We start from the raw sequence: 20706 nt of genomic DNA on the forward strand, positions 1-20706 counted from the left end.
TTCAGCAAAATGGCCTTTGGAACATTTACATTCATCCACTAATCCCAAAGAACACTTTTAAATTCAGACAATTCTAGGAAAAGCAGGTTTGAGAATTTTGAAGAAGATATTGCCAGAATCTGTGCAAGTCAAACAACAAGAGAAAAAGGAGTTCTATACTTAGATACCTCCTTCACTCCGTCATAACTGATTAATTAGTGAATTTGTCAAATGTAGTAAGAAAACAGGATCACACAATTGGAGTACACTGGTTCTCCCAGATCATTATTTTCCATAGACATTTCCAGTTAAAAAAAAAACTTTGCAATTTTTTATACTATTGTTGTCTATGGAGTTTTCTAAATACACAAGTGACTGCAGTTATATATAATCACCATTTCTTTAAGGAAACTGAGTCACTGAATTTGAAAACAAGACTTAAATACTGGAAATTTTCAGCTATAGGTGAGATAGGCAATTAGCTCCTTTTGGAAAACTCATTTAATTTCATTTTCTAACTTTACTTTCCAAAGTGCAGAGAAAGACTAGACAGGATACACATAGAATACAAAAGGATGAATGCTGATAACTGTTATAAATGAATGTGTGAAATGTTATTAATTAAGTTTTAAGGATATTTTAGCCCTTATTGTTCACCATCTGCATTCTACGTAATAGCTGTGAATTTTACTACTGAACCTTCACAGCTGTGTGTGTTCATGATAGTTTCTTCAAGCTGCAGATAGTGCCAGTTTCTAGAAGTGCTAGAATTAAAATCAAGATCTCAAATATATGTAAATTCACTGCCCTGAACAGATTCCTTGGAATAGCACAGTTCATTAAAAACAAAAATGCTCAAACTTCCTTGTATGTTTATTTCAGCTCTTTAAAAAAAAAAAAAAGACACACAAAACCAATAGCTTATATGAATATCTAGCATGTGACATGTCATTTGTAAAAAAAATAATGGGTTGCTATCTTCAAGAACTGAGAGTGCATATCAAGATCCAAAAGGGATCTACTATCTCTGCTGATTATTATCTAACAATGTCATCTGAATTATGCAGTTTAAAAATCTGATTCTATTTCAGAAATTCCCAAAACCCTTACTTTCATTGATAGAACTTTGAAAAATTACAGTAGGAAAACATCTTCGGTGGAGCCTTTGACCTTGACTTAAGAAGTTCAATTATATTCATTTTTCCCTATATAATTTTAAAGAATTTTTAAGAGGAGAGAGTACAAACCTTAACATTGCTCATTATCTCTTGAAACATATGCTTACAAAAGCAAGATGCATCAGTGCCATGTGATAGTATGACATTAAGATTTGTTTAAATTTTCAGAAAGCCAAAGCAATTATTTAGTATAGTCAATGTGCTCATGACAGCGTCAGTTAGGTAATCATGCAGGTAATTAGATATGCAGAAAGGCAAAATCATCTTAATACAAATCTCAGCTTGATACAAAGTGAGTTGCAGATATGAATCTCCATAAATTGCCACTAGAACATATGATAAGGGCATGGAGTCCAAGAAAAAAGCAAATATCACTGAATAATGATAGTGACAGCACTAAGATGTTTGAAAGGGAAGACTTGTCACTATTGTTAAATATTGTTCAGACACAAGACATTAATCTTGCTACCAAACGTGTTAAGTGAAAGGTTAATTTAATTCACATACAATGTCACATGCTGTTCTTTCATGTCTCATCATGCTTACATTTTAGTTCTGTTAACTCCTTCATGCAGAGTGTTGATTTCTTGGCATACTTCCCATTACATTTCAGTAATGTCAAGTTCTTACAACAGCATATAATCCTATTGCTAATTCATCCATTTTTTGTGTTGTGAAGTGTAAGCTGCATTTATGAGATTTTGCAAAATGTTCAGCAATACCCAATCTTGACTCAGGAATTACAGATTTTAATAGTTTTGACTTTTTAATGGTTCAATAACAATAAGTGGCCTGATTATCAAAGGTGCTGACCTCATAGAGGTACAACTGATGTCACTGGGAGGGATGATCACAGTTTTTGGAAAAAATGGGACTATACGTACATTAAGATATTAAAAATTAAGAAAAACACCTCCCATTGATTCTGTAGCAGTTTTTGAAGAATTTGTTACAATATGAATGCTAAGAAACTATGATGTGCCAAAAAGATACTCCTCCCCCCAAAAAACCTCCCTATATCCCTGTATGACTTATCACCCACTGTTCCTTTACATCCAGTGCAGTGTCAGAAGAACTATCAGGATAAATGTCATAGATCTCTGGTTTCTTGGGATAGCAAGGTCTGGAAAATACGGTAAGGGCAGTGTGCTCCACTGTTAGAAGAGTGAGACCTCTTTGGCCAGTTGAAGAACGTCAAATTACAAAAAATATCCTTGAGACAAGGTGGGTGAGGTAACATCTTTTACTGGACCAACTTCTGTTCGTACCTTGTGGTCCCTTCTGATCCTCTAATTCTATGATTCTGCTGGTGAGAGAGACAAGTTTTCAAACTACACAGAACTCTTCACATCTGGGAAAGGTACTAAGGCGATGTCCACTCTAGAGAGCTTACAGTGGCATAGCTGTACAGATGCAGCTGTGCTACTGTAAGATCTTTCATGTAGCCATTCTATGCTGATGGGGGAAGAGCTCTCCCGTCCCACCGACATAGCGCTGTGAACACTACCACTTATGCTGGTGAAACTTACGTTGCTCAGGGCGTGTTCAAGGTGATAAGCCAGTAGTCACAGGACAGAACAAGGAGGTTAGTGAGTTATGGATTATAGTAACAATAAAGACACTGGATTTATGGTTTAAGACCAAGATTTTTAGTGTCTATCAAAGTTATGAATTTAAGCTACCAGGCTTGTCTTCTGAAAGTGTTGTGCAGGTTTCCTTACTGCTATGTGCTAACTATTTATGCTAAAGTATCTGTTCGACCTTGTATTTAATACCTCTGAGCCCTGGTCTACACTATAAAATTACTTTGGTATAAGTACGTTGCTTGGGATGTGTATAATCCACACTCCTACGTGACACAGTTATACCAACCTAAGCGCCAGGGTAGACAGTGCAATGTCTGAAGGAGAATAGCTACCGCCTCTCGCAGAGGTGGAATCATTAAGCTCTCTCTCTCCTCAGCTTAGATCATTTTCACCAGAAGCGATATAGTTGCGCTGCTGTAAATTTGTAGTGTAGACCTGCCCTCAGTACCTTTCCCAGACTTGAGGAAGAGGATGTAAGGATATTATTCAGGAGAAGTGGTGGGGAGGCCCAGACAGAAAGAAAAAGGTGGCTAGATAAAAGGACTGGAAAGAGAATGAACAGAGGAGAGGAATAGTTAAAAAACAAACTGCTTACATTTGCAACAGGAGGTTCCCGGCCAAAACAAGTCAACGAGAGTTGTATATATTTTGTTTTGCAGTGCAAAAGCTTAGCTTTAAAATGCAACACTATAAATCTAATTTTAAAAACTCCCCAACACTAGAATTAAGGGCTGAGGGCGAAATTACTCATCTTATAATTCAGATTCTTTGAAAACAGAACTCTGGCAGGACCCTCAGATTTTCGGGTTTTATGTTCTCTAGCTCAAGAAAGACATTGGGGAGTTTTGTCTAAGAATTAGGTCTTCAGGAAACTGGTAGTGGCAACCCCACAACCAATGGTCGAGAGCTGCCTAGGATTAACTACCACCTTCAGAACCTTCCATTCAGTTCCTGTTTGAACAAGAAACAAAGGCTCCTCGGAAGAAATAAGCCAGTCACAAAATAAATAGAACAATTAGTGGCTCAAAATGAGATAGATCAATAAATATGATTAAAAAAAATCACAAAACAAAGTTGTCTTCTAAACACTAAAGGGAGGTGGGTGATAAACCCTGCCGGAATATCTTTAGGGACATGCCAGACCTGAAGAAGAGCTCTGTGTTGTTCGAAAGCTTGTTTCTTTCATCAACAGAAATTGGTCCAATAAAAGGTATTACCTCACCCAACTTATCCTCAAAGAAAAAAGAATTACAAGGTCAGTAATCCTCACTTCTCTGAAGATACCATTTAGGCAAGATTCTCGGTCCTAGATATTAAGCAGTTTGAGGTATGTTCCAAAAGAAAGACAGCAATATGAACTAGGCCAAAGCCAACATATTAGAGGCACAGGTGGTAGTGATGGTTGTAGTTATGGTTGCCTAACTCTCCATCACAAATCCAATTTTCAATTGCACAATGGTTGGCCAAACTCACCACTTGGGCTGAAGTTTTCCATGACAGGTCTCTACTTCAGGAGGATTTTTAGCTAAAATTGTTAGTTGTTTCACATAACGAGTTTAGGGAAGAATAAAAAGTTTGCCTATGCTAAAACTGTACGATCATTTAATTGAGAAGCTTTAGCACTTCCATGTTTTAGAGCAGAGACTTGAAATTTAGCAGAGTGAGGCCTTTGTGTCAGGAATATGCCTTTTGCCTGCCCTGTAAAAATCTACAGAAACCTGGCAAAGTAACAAGTCTTTATCAAACACCTTACAAACTGACTTTCAGAGGCTCACAAGAATTTGGAAGCTAAATTCTGCAAAGATTACATCTGCACTCAGCAAGCTCCAGTGCAGGGCTATAGGGGCTGAGCAGCACTTCCCCAGCATTACTCCTCCTAGCTGGAGGACCAATGCAGTGCTGGGCATATAGAATTAACAGGAGGGAGACTGCTGTGCTTCTAATGTCTCTCCTCCCCACACCAGGGCCCAGTAAGTGTGGAAAAGGAAGAGGGGGAAGCTGCCGGAGTGAAATGCAGGGGAAGGTCGGGGGTGAGGAGCAAAGGGGTCTATAACCACTAGAGAACACTTCCCTCCAGCACCCAGAATTCAACACACGATTTCCAAGTCTCAACATTCCTCTCACATCAAATAGCTGTGAATCCCAGTGATAACTGATACCAGTTATCCCCCTCTAGTAGCTGGTTCACTACCACAAATGGCAGTGGTCCATGCTGGAGATATAAAGATTCCAAACCTACTGATGACTCATGCAGTGGATGGGTGAGAAGGTTTCCACATGAATATCTATTTATTCATTTTTTCTTTGTTTAAATGCTCAGAAATTACATACAAAAAAAACATTAAAACAGGATTAAGGTTGCAGAATTAAGCACTCAAGAGTTAGGACATACTAGAATTAAGGTTGCCCATGCAACCTTTATTATCTATTATTATTATTAGGGTACTTGGAAGCCTCAGTCATGGACCAGTCCCTCACTGTGCTAGGCACGACACAAACTCTGTTCTAAAGAGTTTAATTCTTGTTGTTATTAACAACATACTCACATTCTATCTTAGCCAGAATTTTTATATGATGCTGGGCACGTCGCAAACCAAAATTTGTCACAGTTGGCCACTATTTGAGAATTCCTCCGTTTCTGGGTGCCCAATCTGAGACACATGAAATCAGATTTGCAAAAGTGCAGAGCCTTGTAACTGCAACTGAATTCAGTAAGAACTGTGCCTTGAATATATAAAGTGTTAGAAAAATGCTAAGTACTACTAAAAATCAGGCCATAAGTGTCTCAAGTGGGGCATCCCAAATTAGTGGATATTTTTGTCAATTATACTTGAGTCCTCTGTGCCTTAATTCTCCATATATAAAATGGGTAAATATACCTGTGCAGCTCACAGGGGTGGTTGTGAAGATAATTTTATTGCTATTTGTGAAGCACTGACACTATGCTGATGCGTGTCATAGCAGTGCCAGGCCCTTTCATATTCTTGGATGGAGATTATCTGGGTCCCTGATTTGGTCTCATTAAGCTGTTTGAGTTTGATTTACACCTCAGCTGTGATAATTTCTACTTTCCTATTCTCGTTTCCATTAGCCACTCTGATACTACCTCTAAGCTCATTACCCTTATTAAAAACTGAGGCAAAGCATTAATTTAGGAGTTGGGCCATGCCTAGATTATCTTTAACCTCCAACTCATCTTCAGTGCTTAGTGGTCCCACTTCTTCTTTCTTTGTTTTCTCTTTATTTATATGGCTAGAGAATCATTTACTATTGGTTATAGTTTCCTTTGCAATTTTAAATTTTCTTTGGCTTTCAGTTCTCACTTTCCCCTACCCTTTCTAACCTCCAAGAGGTAGCTTACCTTGCTGATCTTTCCCATCTTCCATTCCTTGTAGGCTTTCTGCCTTCTCTTAATAACTTGTTTGAGATGCTTGCTCATCCAGCCTGATCTGCAACAATTCCCTGCACATTTTCCCCCTTGCTTGTGATGCAAGCATTAGACAGCTTCTGCAATCTTGATTTAATAATTCCAAGACTCCTCTACGTTCAGATCCTTCAGTCCAGTCCACTTCCCTAACTAATTACCTTAATTTTTTTAAAGTTTGCCCTTTTGAAATCAAGCTGCAGACCTTTTTTTTCCCTCCTCCCATTTGGTTTAAACTGAATTAGCTCATGATCACGCAAACCAAGACTTTCCTCTACAATCAGTTCTTCTATGATGTCCTTAGTACTTACAAATATTAAATCTAAAAGGGAACACTTCTTGTTGGTATGGTGTCTATTTGCTGAAGAAATCTGTAAGCTATCACATCCAGGAACACCTGGGACATACCATTATTAGGGCATGGCTACACCTGCAAATGTAAAGCGCCTTGAGTTAAACCAGCCTTCACAGAGCTCAGTAGGGAAAGCGCTGAAGTCTGTCCACACTGACAGCTTCAAGTGCACTGGTGTGGCCACATTTGTGGCACTTGCAGCGGCATTGAGAGTGGTGCATTGTGGGCAGCTATCCCAGCATACAAGTGACTGCAACGTGCTTTTCAAATCGGGGGGCAGGGGTGGTGGTAGTGGTGGAATGTGACAGGGAATGTTTTGTGTGTATGTGGGGAGAGACAGAGTGGGTTTTTGGGGGGCTCAGAGCATGTCTGCATGCTGTCTTGTAAGTTCAGATAGCAGCAGACCCTCCCAGTCCCTCCAGCCTCTCTCTCTCACACACACACACACAGTATTCCACACTAATGGTTGCTTTGTCTTGGAGCAGATAAGCCGCTGGCTGTCAGAAACGGAGCTTTCAAACGGCATATCTGCATTCCTACAGCGAGTTCAAAACAATGACAAATGTTCACTTTACTTAAGGGGATTATGGGACATTTCTGGAGGCTGATCAGAGCACAGTAACGCAACACCTCATCCACACTGGCGCCGCGGCACTCCAGCAGGGGCGCAGAAAACGTTATTTCACTCGCCGAGGTGGAGTACCAGCAGCGCTGTAGCCGCAGAGTCAGAGTGCTCTACGTGCCTTGCCAGTGTGCAGGTAGTGAGCTAGTGCGCCTGGGGCTCCTTTATTGCGCTGTAACTCACAAGTGTAGCTAGACCCTTAGTAGCATTTGTGCTCCAATCTATATGTGGGGAATTAAAGTCTCCAACAATAACACAATTCCCAGAAGTATTAATTTCATTTAAAATATTAAAGAGGTCGCTAATCATATGCAAATCAGATCCTGGAGGTCTATAACAGACCCCAAGCGCTATCCCAGTGGAGCCTTTGTTATCTTCCCCTCCTCGCCCCAAGTGATTTTAACCTGAACAGATTCTGATTGTTTTTTTCATTCCATCACTTCTGATTTCCTTACAGTCTACCTCATCATTAATATACAAATTCCTAGCTTCTGGTTTATATTCATTATTATCAATTTCTCATTTCTTCCATATAAGCTGCCTTCACTTCCGCTCTAAGCCACTATGTGTTTTTTAAAGCAGCAGGGATTTCTCTCAGTTGTGGCTTTTGGAGCATCTAGTAAAATGTTCTTAAACAGTTCTCAATCATCATTCACATTTTTCAGTTTAAATTCTTCCTCCCATCTGAGCTGGCTCAATTCTTTTAAGCATTGTGAAACTAACCCTTCCAAAGCATCAAGTATACATATATTCCTGGTTTGGACTTTATTCTGTTCGCACTGTCATAACCTATTCCCAGATTTGGACCTTAGCGTCCAAAATATGGGGGTTAGCATGAAAACCTCCAAGCTTAGTTACCAGCTTGGACCTGGTAAAGCTGCCACCATCCAAAAAATTAGAGTGTTTTGGGGCACTCCGGTCCCCCCCCAAAACCTTCCCTGGGGACCCCAAGACCCAAATTCCTTGAGTCTCACAACAAAGGGGAATAAACCATTTCCCTTCCCTTCTCCCTTCCAGGTGTTCCCTCCCTGGGTTCCTGGAGAGATACACAGAAGTAAGCTCCGTGAATCTAAACAGAGGGACGCCACCCTCCCTGTTTCCAGTCCTGGAAACACAAGTACTTCCCTCTTCACCCAAAGGGAATGCAAAGTCAGGCTAGTAAATCTAACACACACAGATTTCCCCCTGACTTCTTCCTCCCACCAATTCCCTGGTGAGCTACAGATTCAATTCCCTGGAGTTCCCCACCAAAGAAAAACTCAAACAGGTCTTAAAAAAGAAAGCTTTATATAAAAAGAAAGAAAAAATACATAAAAATGGTCTCTCTGTATTAAGGTGACAAATACAGGGTCAATTGCTTAAAAGAAAAATGAATAAACAGCCTTACTCAAAAAGAATACAATTCAAAACACTCCAGCAACTACACACATGTAAATACAAAATAAAAAAACATATAAATCACTGTCTTATCTTTTTTGTACTTACAACTGGGAAACAGAAGATTAGAAAAGCAGGGGACAGAAATCCTCTCAGAGCCGAGAGAGAGTACAGGCAGAACACTAGAACAAAGAACTCAGACACAAACTTCCCTCCATCCAGATTTGAAAAAGTCTTGTTTCTTGATTGGTCCTCTGGTCAGGTGTTTCAGGTTACTCCTTTCCAGGTGTAAGAGACATTAACCCTTAGCTATCTGTTTATCACACGCGCCTACCAAATGTGATAAAGTTAGGATCACATCTACATAAACTACCACTATTTTTAGTTCTGTGATCAATTCCTCTGTCAAGACAAGGTCTAAATAAAGATTTCCCCCATGCTAGATGCAACACTTCATTAGAAATTCTAAGGCTGTTTTAGGACTGTCAGCATGAGACTTCTAGCATATATTATTCACATTGAAGTCTTCCTCACCGCTATGATCAGTAAGCATCCCCCACTCACAGATTATAGACAGGTGCCTTAGGAGCCGGTCATCCTATGCTCTGTAGCAGACACCGACTAATACCCCAGCTTGTACATTATCTGTTAGGACACTGATCCATAAGCATTCCAGACATTTCCTTCCACGTTGTCAATGACTTGGAAACAGGCTGTTTTTGATAATCCTCCTGTTTTGCTCATTCAATCCTTCCTAAATAGGATGTAACCATTGATTTTAACATTCCAATCATGGGAATCTCATCCCATTAGGTTTCAGTAATACCAAGTCAAATTTTTGCTCATAAATAAGTAATTACAATTCCTCTGGTTTGTTACCCAGGCCTCTAGCACTGGTGTGTAGGCAATTAAAGATTTTCTTCTCTTCACATCTTTTGGGTGTTTTGGTTAATTTTGTTCTCAACCTATTGCTTTTGTGCTGAGTGCATGTTTGTTCCCTTTTGTTATTGTGTAACTCCTTCCTGGCTACTCTTGGCACAAAGAAAAGATGGTTACTCACCTTTGTAACTGTTGTTCTTCGAGATGTGTTGCTCATATCCATTCCAGTTAGGTGCGCGCGCGCTGCGTGCACATTCGTTGGAAGATTTTTACCCTAGCAACACTCAGTGGGTCGGCTGGGTGCCCCCTGGAGTGGTGCAGCCATGGCGCCGGATATATACCCCTGCCGATCCAACCACCCCTCAGTTCCTTCTTGCCGGCTACTCCGACAGTGGGGAAGGAGGGCGGGTTTGGAATGGATATGAGCAACACATCTCGAAGAACAATAGTTACAAAGGTGAGTAACCGTCTTTTCTTCTTCGAGTGCTTGCTCATATCCATTCCAGTTAGGTGATTCCCAAGCCTTATCTAGGCGGTGGGGTAGGAGTGAGATGTAGTAGAATGCAAAACTGCTGAGCCAAAGGCTGCATCATCTCTGAACTGTTGAACCAGAGCATAATGCGAAGCAAAGGTGTGGACCGAGGACCAGGTAGCTGCGCGACATATCTCCTGGATAGGTACACAAGCCAGGAAGGCGGCAGATGAAGCCTGAGCTCTGGTAGAATGCGCGGTGATGTGGCTTGGGGAAATATGAGCCAAATCATAACAAGTGCGGATGCACGCCGTCACCCAAGATGAGATCCTGTGAGAGGGAACAGGTAGGCCTTTCATTCGGTCTGCTACCGCAACAAAGAGTTGGGGCGTTTTACGATAGGGTTTTGTCCGCTCAATATAAAATGCGAGCGCTCTACGGACGTCCAGGGAGTGCAACTGTTGCTCCTGTCGCGTTGAGTGTGGCTTCGGGAAGAAGACCGGGAGAAAGATGTACTGGTTAACATGAAAGGCCAAAACCACCTTAGGGAGGAATGCCGCGTGTGGTCGCAACTGCACCCTTGTCCTTGTGGAACACAGCGTACGGCGGATCCACCGTAAGAGCCCTAAGCTCAGAGACTCATCTGGCCAATGTAATGGCTACGAGGAAAGCTGTCTTCCAAGACAGGTATAGTAGCGAGCAGGTTGCTAACGGCTCGAATGGGGGAGACATAAGTCTGGTTAAAACCAGGTTGAGGTCCCAGGTCGGGGCTGGGCGGCGTACTTGAGGGTATAAGCACTCCAAGCCCTTGAGGAACCTTGAAACCATAGGGTGTGAAAACACGGAACGGTCACCTTTGCCTGGGTGGAAGGTAGAGATGGATGACAAGTGCACCCTCAGTGATGATACTGCTAGGCCCTGCTGTTTGACAGACCAGAGGTAGTCCAAAACAGAGGGGATCAACACCTCAGTGGGGGTAAGATTAAGCGTTTCGCACCAGCAGGAGAAAGGCTTCCACTTGGCCAGATATGTTGACTGGGTGGAAGGTTTCCTGCTACCCCGGAGAACTTGTTGTACTGATTCAGAGCAACGTAACTCTGACTGGTTAGCCACACAGCAGCCATGCCGTGAGGTGAAGAGCCTGCAGGTCCGGGTTGCGAAGTCTGCCATAGTCCTGAGTTACGAGGTCTGGGTGGAGTGGCAGGGTAATTGGGTTGCCTATCGACAGGTCGAGCAATGTGGTGTACCAGTGCTGCCTGGGCCACGCTGGAGGGATCATGATGATGCGCGCTCTGTCCCCGCAGAGTTTCAGCAAGACCTTGTGAACCAGCAGGAACGGTGGGAAGGCATAAAGGAGCTGGCTCTTTCTCGGCATTGGGAAAGCATCCGAGATCGATCCTGGGGAGAGACCTTGGAAGGAGCAGAACATCTGGCATTTCCTGTTCTCGCAGGAAGTGAACAGGTCTATGTGGGGAAATCCCCACTTCTGGAAAACAGAATGAATAACGTTCGGGCGGATCGACCACTTGTGAGATAGGAAAGACCTGCTGAGTTGATCCGCCAGAGTGTTCCGAACGCCTGGGAGAAAGGATGCTACCAGATCTATCTGGGCTATGCAAAAGTCCCAGAGTTAGATGGCCTCCTGACAAAGGGGGGCGGATCGTGTCCCTCTCTGTTTGTTTATGTAGTGCATGGCCGTTGCGTTGTCTGTAAACACTGAGACACAACAGCCTTGCAACTGTTGCTGGAACGCCTGGCACGCCAGGCAGACTGCTCTCAGTTCTCGGACATTTATGTGTAATGCCAGCTCCTGAGATGACCAAAGGCCTTGAGTACGAAGGTGACCGAGGTGAGCACCCCAGCCGAGAGATGACGCGTCTGTCGTCAGGGACACTGAGGGTTGGGGCGGATGGAACGGCATCCCTGCACACACCAGAGAGGGAGTCAGCCACCATTCTAGGGAGCCTAGGGTGCTCGGGGGAATGGTGACTATCGTGTTTATTGGGTCCCTGCCTGGGTAGTATACCGAGTTGAGCCAAACTTGGAGAGGACGGAGGAGGAACCTGCGTGTTTGGTTACAAACGTGCAGGCAGCCATGTGACCCAGGAGACCGAGACAAGTGCGACCCGAGATCGTCGGGAAATTCTGTAGACCTCGGATGATTGTTGCCATTGCCTGAAACCGCGGCTGTGGTAAGCAGGCTCTGGCTAGACTGGAGTCCAGGATAGCTCCTATGAAGTCTAACCTCTGCGTGGGAACCAGAGTGGATTTTTCTATATTGATCATCAGGCCTAGACGTGTGAATAGGTCCTTGATGATGCCCACATGCTGAGTGACTTGTGTCTCAGACTCATAGACTCTAGGACTGGAAGGGACCTCAAGAGGTCATCGAGTCCAGTCCCCTGCCCTCATGGCAGGACCAAATACTGTCTAGACCATCCCTAATAGACATTTATCTAACCTACTCTTAAATATCTCTAGAGATGGAGATTCCACAACTTCCCTAGGCAATCTATTCCACTGTTTAACTACCCTGACAGTTAGGAACTTTTTCCTAATGTCCAACCTAAATCTCCCTTGCTGCAGTTTAAGCCCATTGCTTCTTGTTCTATCATTGGAGGCTAAGGTGAACAAGTTTTCTCCCTCCTCCTGATGACACCCTTTTAGATACCTGAAAACTGCTACCATGTCCCCTCTCAGTCTTCTCTTTTCCAAACTAAACAAACCCAATTCCTTCAGCCTTCCTTCATAGATCATGTTCTCAAGACCTTTAATCATTCTTGTTGCTCTTCTCTGGACCTTCTCCAATTTCTCCACATCTTTCTTGAAATGCGGTGCCCAGAACTGGACACAATACTCCAGTTGAGGTCTAACCAGCGCAGAGTAAAGCAGAAGAATGACTTCTCATGTCTTGTTTACAACACACCTGTTAATACATCCCAGAATCACGTTTGCTTTTTTTGCAACAGTATCACACTGTTGACTCATATTAAGCTTGTGGTCCACTATGACCCCTAGATTTCTTTCTGCCATACTCCTTCCTAGACAGTCTCTTCCCATTCTGTATGTGTGAAACTAATTGTTCCTTCCTATGTGGAGCACTTTGCATTTATCTTTATTGAACTTCATCCTGTTTACCTCAGACCATTTCTACAATTTGTCCAGATCATTTTGAATTTTGACCCTGTCCTCCAAAGCAGTTGCAATCCCTCCCAGTTTGGTATCGTCCACAAACTTAATAAGCGTACTTTCTATGCCAACATCTAAATCGTTGATGAAGATATTGAACAGAGCCGGTCCCAAAACAGACCCCTGCGGAACCCCACTTGTTATACCTTTCCAGCAGGATTGGGAGCCATTTATAACTACTCTCTGAGTATGGTTATCCAGCCAGTTATGCATCCACCTTATAGTAGCCCCATCTAAATTGTACTTTCCTAGTTTATCTATAAGAATATCATGCGAGATCGTATCAAATGCCTTACTAAAGTCTAGGTATATCACATCCACCGCTTCTCCCTTATCCACAAGGCTCGTTATCCTATCAAAGAATGTTATCAGATTAGTTTGACACGATTTGTTCTTTACAAATCCATGCTGGCTCTTACCTCTCACCTTACCACCTTCCAAGTGTTTGCAGATGATTTCTTTAATTACCTGCTCCATTATCTTCCCTGGCACAGAAGTTAAACTAACTGGTCTGTAGTTTCCTGGGTTGTTTTTATTTCCCTTTTATAGATGGGCACTATATTTGCCCCCTTCCAGTCTTCTGGAATCTCCCCCGTCTCCCATGATTTCCCAAAGATAATAGCTAGAGGCTCAGATACCTCCTCTATTAACTCCTTGAGTATTCTAGGATGCATTTCATCAGGCCCTGGTGACTTGCAGGCATCTAACTTTTCTAAGTGATTTTTTACTTGCTCTTTTTTTTATTTTATCTTCTAAACCTACCCTCTTCCCGTAAGCATTCACTATCATAGACATTCCTTCAGACTTCTCAGTGAAGACTGAAACAAAGAAGTCATTAAGCATCTCTGCCATTTCCAAGTCTCCCGTTACTGTTTCCCCCTCCTCACTGAGCAGTGGGCCTACCCTGTCCTTGGTCTTCCTCTTGCTTCTAATGTATTGATGAAAAGTCTTCTTGTTTCCCTTTATTCCCATAGCTAGTTTGAGCTCATTTTGTGCCTTTGCCTTTCTAATCTTGCCTCTGCATTCCTGTGTTATTTGCCTATATTCGTCCTTTGTGATCTGACCTAGTTTCCATTTTTTATATGATGCCTTTTTATTTTGTAGGTCTCAGAGGCCCCTCGGATGAGCCAATTGTCCAGATACAGAAAAACATGTATCCAACGTCGGCAGAGGTAGGCGGCGACTATGGCCATACACTTTGTAAATACCCTTGGGGCTGTAGAAAGGCCAAACGGCAGGACCGTAAACTGGAAGTGCTGGTGGTTGGCTACAAAGCAGAGGTATCTCCTGTTCAGGGGAAAGATGACTATGTGAAAGTACGCGTCCTTCATATCGAGGGCGGCATACCCGTCTCCAGGATCCAAGGATGGGATAATGGTCCCCAGGGATACCATGCGGAACTTCAACTTTATCATAAACTGGTTGAGTCCTCGCAGGTCTAGGATAGGTCTGAGACCTCCCTTCAGTTTGGGGATTAGGAAATAACAAGAGTAAAACCCCTTGCCCCTTTCATCCATCGGTACCTCTTCTATAGCTCCTATGGCAAGGAGCGTCCGCACCTCTTGTACGAGGAATTGCTCGTGAGAGAGGTCCCTGAAGAGGGACAGGGTTGGAGAGTGGCAGGGCGAGGTTGAAATAAATTGGAGGTGGTACCCATACTCCACCGTGCGTAGGACCCAGCGATCTGAAGTTAACTGGGACCACGCCGGGAGGAAGTAGGAGAGACAGTTGGAGAAGGCAGGAAAGGGATCCTGGCCTGTAACTGGTAGACCGCCCTCGGGCGCACCTTCAAAAGTTCGTCTTTGGTCCCGGTGGTGGTTTCGAGGGACCTTGATTTTGGCCCCTTTGGGGTCCTGACGGTCCTCTGCGACCACGTTGGCCGCGCCGCCTGCCAAAGTCCTGTCTTTGTCTAGGCACAGTGTATGTGCGGTGAGGCTGGGGACGGAAAGGCCTGCGTTGGGTCACTGGCGGATGCATGCCGAGAGAGCGCATTATGACCCTGTTGTCCTTCAGGCTTTGCAGCCTGGGGTCAGTCTTTTCCAAGAAGAGGCCTTTACCATCAAATGGTAAGTCCTAAATGGTATACTGCAGCTCCAGTGGGAAGTTTGAAACCTGAAGCCATGAGATACGCCTCATGGCAACACTCGAGACCAGAGTCCTGGCTGCTGAGTCTGCTGCATCCAACGAGGCCTGGAGGGAAGTTCTGGCCACCTTTTTCCCTTCCTCCAAGAGGGAAGCGAACTCTTGGCGGGAGTCTTGAGGGAGAAGCTCCGTAAACTTACCCACCGTGTCATAACATTTCTTCCCAGATCTGGACCTTAGCGTCCAAAATATGGGTGTTAGCATGAAAACCTCCAAGCTTAGTTACCAGCTTGGACCTGGTAATTGCTGCCACCAGCCAGGAATTATACAGTGCCTAGCTCACTGTGGTCTCCCCAAAACCGTCCCTGGGGGACCCCAAGACTCAGATTCCTTGAGTCTCACAACAAAGGGGAATAAACCATTTCCCTTCCCCCTCCTCCCCTCCAGGTGTTCCCTCCCTGGGTTCCTGGAGAGATATACAGAAGCAAGCTCCGTGAATCTAAACAAAGGGATTCCACCCTCCCTGCTTCAAGTCCTTGAAACACAAGCACCGAGAGATCTAACCTCTCTCCTCCCTCACCCACAGGGTATGCAAAGTCAGGCTTAGTAAATCTAACACAAAGAGATTTTCCCCCCTGACTTCTTCCTCCCACCAATCCCCTGGTGAGCTGCAGACTCAATTCTCTGGAGTCCCCACTAAAGAAAAACTCCAACAGGTCTTAAAAAGAAAGCTTTATATAAAAAGAATGAAAAAGGACATAAAATGGTCTCTGTATTAAGGTGACAATATACAGGGTCAATTGCTTAAAGGAAAAAAAAGAATAAACAGCCTTATCCAAAAAAAATACAATTTAACACATTCCAGCAACTACACACATTTAAATACAAAAAAACAATATAAACCTATTGTCTTACTATCCTTGTACTTACAACTTGGAAACAGAAGATTAGAAAGCCTGGAGATTCCTGTGGTCACTCTCAGAGCCGAGAAAGAGAACAGATCAAGAACAAAGGACAAAGAACTCACACCCAAAACTTCCCTCCACCCAGATTGGAAAAAGTCTTGTTTCCTGATTGGTCCTCTGGTCAGGTGTTTGGTTCCCTGTGTTAACCCTTTACAGGTAAAAGAACATTAACCCTTAGCTATCTGTTTATGACACACCGCCACCCAGGTGTTATAATTATAGCGGCTAAGCAAGGCTTGTTGATTTGCCACCCGGAGCTGTAGCGTCCCTGCCGAGTACACTTTGCGGCCGAGTAGGTCCATTCGCCTAGCCTCCTTTGATTTCGGGGCTGGCGCCTGCTGGTCCTGGCGTTCCCTCTCATTAATGGACTGGACGACTAGTGAGCAGGGAGGAGGATGGACTTACAAGTACTCGTACCCTTTAGAGGGCACCATATATTTAAGCTCGACTCACCTGGCTGCAGGAGGGATACAGGCTGGGGACTGTTATATAGTATTGGCATTTGCCTGGATGGTCCGAATAAACAGTAGGGCCACTCTAGTGGGGGCATCCGCCGATGGAATGTCCACTACCGGGTCCTCTACCTCCGGAACCTCCTCCACCTGTAGGTTCATATTGAGTGCTACCCTCCTTAGGCGGTCCCGATGGGCTCTCAGGTCGATTGGAGGAGGGCCCGTGGAGGATGTTCGTACCACCGCCTCATCTGGAGAAGAGGAACAGGAGATGCCGGCGACGAGCGGGTCCTGTGTGGCTTCTTGCTCTTGGGCGACCTCCTGCTCCAGTGGAAGCTGGGAGTCCGGTGGGTGAACTGGGGCTTCCTCCGTAGCAGTCAGAGGGGGATGGCTAACCGTCGCCTCTGGCACTCGGTGCTCTGATGAGACAGAGCGGGACAGAACTGCTGGTACGCCTTGGGCCTGGTGGTACGCCCAAGGTGTCCAGAAAGACCACTGATGGGGTCCTTGGTCCTGAGTCTCTTGGAAGACTCTGGTGGGCACATCAGAATCGCGGTCCTGAGCATAAGAGCTGTCCGCGTGGGACGACACTGATGCATGTCTGGATGGCCATGGAGGTGCTGAAAAGCCCTGGGCAGAGTCTCTTTCTCTAGTGGACCTTGCTCTACTTGGTACCGGGGACCGGTACTGGGAGGCACAACAGTACTGGGAACGAGATCGGGACTTGTGACCGGAGCGGTGCCGGGAGGTCGACTGAGATCTCGAGGCTCGACGTCGGGAGCGGCTATGGGAGTCACGGTGCCTGGAGTGGAGCCAGGAGCTAGAACAGTGCCAAGAGTAGCGGGCCAGCGAACGGGATACCGACTGGTGCCGAGAGTGCGAGTGGTACCGAGGAGGAGAAAGGTACCGGGACTGCGAGCTGCGTCGGGAGCGGGAGCGCCAACGGGACCTGGAAAGTCTGTGGGACCGTGATCATGAACGGTGCTGCTCTGCTGTGCCAACAGAGGATGGTTTTATCAAGGTAGGCTTGCCAATAGACTGTATTACCTGCACCGGTGGTGCCGGGGGTTGAGGCAGCGTCAACTCTGTCATGGCAATCAGATCCCTCGCCGTTGAGAATGTCTCCAGCATGGATGGAATAGTAAGCTCAACCATGGCTCGTCGGGGAGCTGACAGGCACCGGACTCGACGGCCCTTGCGGGACCGGAATAGACGGTGCCGACATCGTCCGTGCCGGGCGATCCGACTTAGACGAGCTCGCAGGCTGTGGTGCAGGTGGCACGGAAGCAGCAGGAGTCTCAGGCTCTCTCGACCTCAGGGAGAGGAAGCGGTGCCAAGTCGACCTCGGTGCCGGCGATGGCCGGTGCTGAGAGGCCTTGGCAGTACTGGCACAGTCCGGTGCCAAGGAGGCGCTTCTGCCCGCCGATTGACCAGTGTTTGGTGCTGAAGTCGGAGGGGTAAGAGCCGCCTCCATGAGGAGCTGCTTTAGCCGAAAGTCCCGCTCCTTCTTTGTTCTTGGCTTAAAAGCCTTGCAAATGCGACACTTATCTGTCAGGTGAGATTCCCCGAGGCACTTAAGGCAGGAGTTGTGTGGATCTCCTGTCGGCATCGGCTTATAACAGGCCGAGCACGGTTTGAAACCCGGTGAACCAGGCATGGGCCCTGGCACCGGGTGCGGGGAAGGGGCTAATCCCTGAACTCCTCTTAACTATACACTAACTATGAACAATAAAAATTAACTATAACTATATAACTTTGAACTATATATACAAAAAAATAACCAGAGAACTACGAGTAGCTAGGGAGGTGGAGGTCAGTACAAGCGCACTCCACTGTTCCAACGACTGACACGGGCGGTAAGAAGGAATTGAGGGGGTGGTTCGGTCGGCAGAGGTAGATATCCGGCGCCACAGCACAGTCAATCCAGGGGGCGTCCAGCCAACCCATAGAGTGCTGCTAGGGTAAAAATCTTCCGACGAACGTGCACGTTTCGCGCGCACACCTAACTGGAATGGATATGACCAAGCACTCGAAGAAGAACATGTGCTACAAGATGGGGTACTGTATTCTAAATGTATTGAAAAAAAGAGACTTTAAGATCATGGCAAATAACCAATAGAGTCTTACCTCCCTGGGCTAAAGTAATCATTGGATGCATGAACAGGTGACTATGAAGTAGGAGTGGAGAGGTGATGTTACTTCTGCATACAGCTTTAGCAAAACAGTTACCAAAATATTTTGTCCACTTCTGGCAAACTCACTTCAAAAAAGAGGTTGAAAAATCGGAACGGTTTCAGAAAAGAGCTACAATAATTTTAGGCCTTGAAAACACATCTTGTAGTACAAGGCTGAAGCTCAATAATGTAGTTGACACAAGAGAAGATTAAGCTGAGCCTACGTAGAGAAGATATTAATAGCAGAAAATGGTATAATGAGATCCAATGGTTAGAAGTTTAAAATAGGCAAATTCAGACTGGCTGTGTCTACATTATATATTTCCAGCTCACGTACACATACTTAATGCTAGCTCTCATCTGAGCTAGCATGCTAAAAATAGTAGCATTGCCACAGTAGAAGTCAGCAGCAGTGATGGCATAGGCTAGCCACACCAAGTACAAACCAGCTTGAACCTCGTGGGTACCTACTAAGTGCTTGTACCATCACTGCGACTGAGCATGTCGCTGCTGCCTTTGTCACCATGGCTACGCTACTATATATTTAGCATGCTAGCTCAGATGCGAGCGAGTTGAGTATGTGTACGCAAGCAGGGAATCACAGCCCTAGCTTGTAGTATAGATGTAGGTTTGAAATTAGCTCAGTCAGAAGTTACAGGATTGATTCAGAAATTCGATAAAGGTCTATAGCAGGGGTCGGCAACCTTTCAGAAGTGGTGTGCCGAGTCTTCATTTATTCACTCTAATTTAAGGTTTCGCGTGCCAGTAATACATTTTAATGTTTTTAGAAGCGCTCTTTCTTTAAGTCTATAATACGGAACTAAACTATTGTTGTATGTAAAGTAAATAAGGTTTTTAAAATGTTTGAGAAACTTCATTTTAAATTAAATTAAAATGCAGAGTACCCCAGACCGGTGGCCAGGACTCAGGAAGTGAAAGTGCCACTGAAAATCAGTTCACGTGCCACCTTCGGCACACGTGCCATAGGTTGCCTACTCCTGGTCTATAGCCTGTATTAATGCAGAAGGTCATACTACAAGATCAGAACAGTCCCCCTTGTCACTAATTTCCATGAAAACCTCTACTAATTGAATTAAAAGACTAACTGCCCACTACCGCTGCCAGCAAATAAGACTTATCTTTGGGCCAGCAGCTAAAAAAGAAAAATAATGAATCCACGGTTACATATGTAGGAATAGCTCTTTTCACAGATAATATATTTAGATACACATTTGGCAGGTTCTTTCTAAGAGGTAGTATGTGATTGGTTGTCGCTCTGATTCTCAAGCTGCTCCAACTCCAACATAAAGTTATATTAACCCACATGCAGTTCTAACTTATGGACAACTAGCTGTGATGGCTAAGGGACCATACACTGAGGCCTGGTCTACACTACGGGTTTAAACCGATTTTAGTAGCGTTAAACCGATTTAACGTTGCACCCGTCCACACAATGAGGCCCTTTATCACCGATATAAAGGGCTCTTTAAACCAGTTTCTGTACTCCTCCCCGACGAGAGGAGTAGCGCTGAAATCGGAACTACCATATCGGATTAGGGTTAGTGTGGCTGCAAATTGACGGTATTGGCCTCCGGGCGGTATCCCACAGTGCACCACTGTGGGAAGCAGTCTGAACTCAGATGCACTGGCCAGGTAGACAGGAAAAGCCCAGCGAACTTTTAAATTGCATTTCCTGTTTGCCCAGCGTGGAGCTCTGATCAGCACGGGTGGCCATGCAGTCCCAAATCCAAAAAGAGCTCCAGCATGGATCGTACGGGAGATACTGGATCTGATCACTGTATGGGGAGACAAATCTGTTCTATCAGAGCTCTGTTACAGAAGACAAAATGAGAAAGTATTTGAAAAAATCTCCAGCCTATGATAGACAGAGGCCACAGCACAGTGCTGTGTGACAAGCATAACAGAAAGCCAAAGAATCAAATGGACGCTCATGGAGGGAGGGAGGGGGTACTGA

At 44.8% G+C, this 20706-nt stretch overlaps 1 protein-coding gene across 5 annotated transcripts in view; it reads right to left on the reverse strand.

Moving 5' to 3' along the window:
- The window catches only part of TASP1 (taspase 1), a 168596-nt gene that overhangs the window by 26676 nt on the left and 121214 nt on the right, over positions 1–20706 (reverse strand). The gene's annotated exons all lie outside the window — the stretch shown is intronic.

Source organism: Gopherus flavomarginatus, chromosome 4 (assembly GCF_025201925.1).
Source record: "Gopherus flavomarginatus isolate rGopFla2 chromosome 4, rGopFla2.mat.asm, whole genome shotgun sequence".
NCBI lineage: Eukaryota > Metazoa > Chordata > Testudines > Testudinidae > Gopherus > Gopherus flavomarginatus.